We start from the raw sequence: 5,539 nt of genomic DNA on the forward strand, positions 1-5,539 counted from the left end.
TATTATTATTATTATTATTATTATTATTATTATTATTATTAGTGAAGCCTTCAGTGTTTAATTTTTCTTAATTAGTACTAAACAAGATCAATGTAACGTTTGTTTATTTAGACTTTATTCCTTTAATAAGTATCGTTCATTTTCAAACACGCATCGCAAAGGTATTTAAGATGAAAGCTTTAAGGCTCTTTAGTGCAAAAGCCACAAGAATTTCTTTTTATATACACCTGTGGTTTCAAAGTGCATTGGTCAGAATCTTACTTCTTAACTGCTGTAAGCATTTGAATATAAAGCGTTTCACGATCGATATTTATTTAACCATCCATTTTTTAACATTTTATTTTACGCTGCCACTCTTAGAAAGTTTAAGACCTTTTTTTATTTATTGCATATGAAAGTGGGTACAATTAATAATAATAATAATAATCTGTGTAATAAAAATCCAGTTATATTTTTTAACGTTAGCACTGATGAGAAACACAATTCAAGCGTTCGAAAGTCTTTGTTTATTTCACATAGTAATATATTTACTATATAACTATGGATTTTATTACACAGACTGTTTTTCACGAAATCGTGAATCTCTTAGCAATAAAAATAATAATAATAATAATAATAATAATAATAATAATAATAATAATAATAATAATAATAATAATAATAATAATAATAATAATAATAATGATTTTAGACCTGTGCCATCAAATTATTCATTTGGTAAGGTGCTACCTATCACATCATTTAAACCTTACTCTAAATAAAACTTGCTTTCGAATATACAAAAATAATTTCCTTATGGTAAAAGTTATCGAACCATCACGGCAACGAAAAAGTAGCCTTTTAAAATGGCAATTAACAGCAATGAAAAGAATCTTAACCTATTAGGCCTTTGGATACGGCTTCTGCATGTATCTTTATTGTTCATTTAAGTCAAAATTACTTTGTGGCATTCGTTATTTAACAATTCTTTCTCAGTATCGTTCCAAAGAAATGACTGTTAGCGCTTTTTTTGTGGTTTTGTTTTAAGATGCCAATCATGGAGGGAAAATCGATATATATATATATATATATATATATATATATATATATACATATATATATATATGTATATTATATATATATATATATATATATATATATATATATATATATATATATATATTATTATTATCACTTTTGTACGTGATTCATTTATCACACATTAGAATTGAAAAATAAGCGGGTATAGGTCTGACCGGTTTCGACTTTATTTCCAAGCCTGTGAAGGACTGATGTCCTTCGTCAATGGCTTGAAATAGTCGAAACCGTCAGACCTATACCCGCGTTCTATTTTTTCACCTGTGGTAATGTGTGATATATATATATATATATATATATTTGCACTGCAATCTACTTCATATTCCCAAAATCGTTCACAACTGAAAATTAATTCATATATATACAGATTTAAGTACATAATTCTTTTATGAAAAATTCTGTACTTCACATAAGTCAGAATTTGGGCTATTTTTTTTTTTTTATTTTCATGTATAATTATTTTTGTGTATAAAGAATATTGACTGCTTAAACAGGGAATGACTTAATGAATTTTTCCAATCAGATTATATTTGGCTTTCAAATATTTGAGATTACGCAGATTAGAAATGGCAAATTATTACATTCAAATACAATGGACCTCAGAATAGAAATACTTCGAAATATATTTTACAGTGATGGTTGATTTACCTATAAATAATAATATATTCTTTCGATAATTAAACAAGAGGGGAAAAAAAAGGCAAACCTGCCTTAGTGCTTCATCTCTACAGTATAGTAATATGTGCTGGGACCGAGACTTTCAATATGGCTGCCTACTTGATATTCGCGGTTTCCAGGTTTTTCAAGATGGCCACAAGTCTCGGCAGCGTCGCCCTGAAGGAAGACCACCGACGTACAGTTTACTAGTATATCTATAACACCATGAGATATTATTGACTTTCTATGCTGTTAATACACAAGATGGTCATTAAGTATTTTGTTTAACACATAAGCATGACTCAGTGTTGCCAGATCTACAGAGTAATCTGAAATCTACAGCTTTTTTTTTTTTAGCGTGCTTCACATTTCTTCTCTAATTCATAAAATTGAGCTGCAAAATTATAATTTTTTTTAAACGTTGAAAACTATGGTATCCTAAAGTAATTTGCTGTCGTGTGTACATAATTCCAGACCTAAATGCAAGCATCTTGGGAGTGCAGTTGGTATTCCAGGAGCAGCAAGCCAATTTACTATTTATGCTTCGGCTCTGTTTATGGCTGCGGCCAGCATGAACAGAAGCCTACAATACATTGACACATCACGAATGCTGTTCTGGGTGACAAGCTTACAAGTCTGGAATCTATTTTGTAGTGACTATGCAACGATATAACCAAATCATATCTATTATTTATGGATTCGGTTTTACCGGGTTTCAATAACTTAAACAAATAAATGGTATCTGAGGTACATTAGATAGGCATTTCACAGATTTCTACTACTTCAGGTCGGAAAACAATTTTGGAATGCTATCTCAGAATGCTTGTGTTGATTAGACACAACTAAAGAAAATAAACATAAGGAAACCTTGAGGCTTTAAACCTTTGGTACCAAAGTAAGGATTGAGCTGAGAAATGAAACTATATATGATATACAAGAACTGAAATATTTTAGCTAAACAGTTTGGAACTTTTTTTTTTTCTGAAAGTTGCCTCTCAGATTTACAAAAGATCTCCTTTTGACTCAGATGTAACTGGATAAAGAATTACCTTCATTAGTTCATCTGGTGTCTTATTTTGGCTATGAAGTAAAGTCGGAGCTGCTTATTGTTAGTGATTTCCTTGAAAGACTTGATGTTAGCCCTGATATGACACCATAGCTATTCTGGAGTAAAGTAGTATCAGTTAGGCAAAAGCACAATATATGTTTCCAAGATTTTCAAACTTTGCAGCGTTTACCCAACTAAAAATTTGTAGTTGACAGAATTGGTCCTACCATAAATCGGGAAAAAAATAAAGAAATAGGTTACCTACTGGAAAACAGGTTTGTTCCATACAAAACAAATGGTATGAAATACACCATGTTTTAAAGTTACTATAACGAACGATTTACTAAAAAGCGCAAGGAAGTCTGGACGTAGTATGACAGCCAAGGAATGTAGGACTTATAATTTTGCTGTCTTGTGGGAAACATTAATCAGTAACCTACTTAATTCTCCTATTTTGTAGTCCAAGGGAATCACCGGTAACCTGATTTGCTTTGAACATGTTTATTTGAGTATAAAAAGTAGTACATATACTCCTTTAATTCTTGTTATTTATAGCGATTTGGGGAAATTCCCTGTATAATTTTAGCTGTGTTCAGAACGTAAAAGTAGTATTGCAAGAATGCAGTGTTGCTGGTGGAAAATTATAAAAAGTATCCTAAATTTTTAAAAAAACGTAAGATTTTATCATTACTTTATCCAAAAAGTATCCAAAAAGTATCACATCGTCCTGCTCAAACATAAGAGAAATTGCATAACTAGAATAATACATAAGGCCTACTTACATCAATGCAGCTTTTGCCATTCATCAGGCAACGACCACAGTGTCTATTTTATTAAGGATACTTAGTACTAAGAAACATTAGTCTATAATTTTAGTAATTTATTATTTAGTATAAAGTATGGGTTTGGTATTTTATTATGAACTACAGGTTACCTGATATACTAATACCACTAATGGAATTTATATAGTTGGAAATATAAGCATCAACTTGGCAAATTTACATGATTAAACATATAATTATCAACTTACCTTAAATTTAACAACATGCAGTGTTCATTCTAAATCTAATTATCAACTTTTCTTCAATATGTAGTACACCAACTGCATAATTATTCATCTACCTTATGCAGGGATTGAGCTGAGCGAATCATTAATTCATTTGGCTCCCATTCATAGGAATCTTTTTCTCCCCCACTCCCTTTTGTCAACAAAATGCCATTTACGGATTCTGTATTCAATCTGTTCCGCACATTAGTTTTTACTCATTTCACCTGTGAAAATATCCTTCCAACAGCAGCAGCAGAAGAGCATGGTGACCTGCCGACGAGGTTCGGTAACGCCCGAACGCTTTGTTAGAGCGCCGTAGTTGGTGCTTTAGGGGCGTGGGTTGGTTCATCGGGCCAAGACTTAGTCTCCGTTTGGTTCCGTTCATGGCTTCCGGGAACCAATCCGGGGGTCACCACTGTGAGAGAGGTGCAAAATAATCAGCAGGAAGATAAGTACTGCTGGTGGGATGGCTTCCTCCGGGCGACTACGTTGTCACCCAGAGGAAGCCATCACACCAGCTCATTATTCCTGCTCATTATTTCGCACCTCTCTTCTTCTTTTTCTTTTAACGTGCTTTTATTCCATTTTTATATGGGGTAAGCACGATGCCTCTTTTGAAGGACTTTTGATTTGGCTTTGGGTAGACCTGTGGTCTCGATCGGCTGCCCTGCCTGACATCGCTTAGACCCCGGTACGTATGTTTCATGTATCATACCAGACCCAACGCCCTTTCTTCCCAGCAGCGAGAAGTTATTGCGCGGGTATGGCGAGAGTTCGAGACGTGAGATGTTTGTTATGTTTTTGAAAGGTGTTGTAGTGGCTTTGTTTTTGTGTGTGTATTTAGTCTGTAACATCCATTTGCTTTTTAAGCAAACCTATCTGTTGATTACATATATAATCCCGGGATGTCTACACGGATAGCAAAGTGTCTGCCTCTCTGATCAGCCGGCTCACAGGATAAATTATCATTAGTACTATGGCTGGAAAGAGAAGACGCATGAATACGTGTTAAATGTATGTTTTTTGTCCAAAGGAATGCTCTCGATCTTGTGTTTACGTTTGTTAAAATGTACGTTTAGCGTCTAAAAGAACGCTCCCTATTTGTTTACATTGTATCAGTATGTGGAAATTTAAATGACACTATTTTTGCAATTATGAAGTGCCATATCCAGAGTCATTATTATTATATTTCAACGTTTCTTGTTTTTATTGGTATTTTCCTTTTTTTACTGTGATTAATATCACTGTAGAGTTTTACTATTTTCAATTTTCGTATTTAGCCTTCTGGACCTGAATTCTGTAACCACCTGAAGTCTCTAGCTGGGAATTAATCGCTGGAATCTGTATTTTTAATTGTTATCATTATTTTTAATATTTGTTTACTATTATTCTTTTTTTTCTTTTTAACTATTATTCTTCATATATAATTGCTGTCATTACCATTTTATGAATTCTTTTTCCACTTCAGCAACTGTGTGGATACTGCATGATTATTATATATATATATATATATATATATATATATATATATATATATATATATATATATATATATATATATATATATATCATGTTATCTTATGTATCTAGATTGTGTGTATTGTATTTTGTATATTCCATGTATATGGCCCTGAGCTGAAATGAAGGATATTATTATTATTATTATTATTATTATTATTATTATTATTATTATTATTATTATTATCTAT

The sequence above is a fragment of the Macrobrachium rosenbergii genome, chromosome 17 (assembly GCF_040412425.1).
Source record: "Macrobrachium rosenbergii isolate ZJJX-2024 chromosome 17, ASM4041242v1, whole genome shotgun sequence".
Taxonomy (NCBI): Eukaryota; Metazoa; Arthropoda; class Malacostraca; order Decapoda; family Palaemonidae; genus Macrobrachium; species Macrobrachium rosenbergii.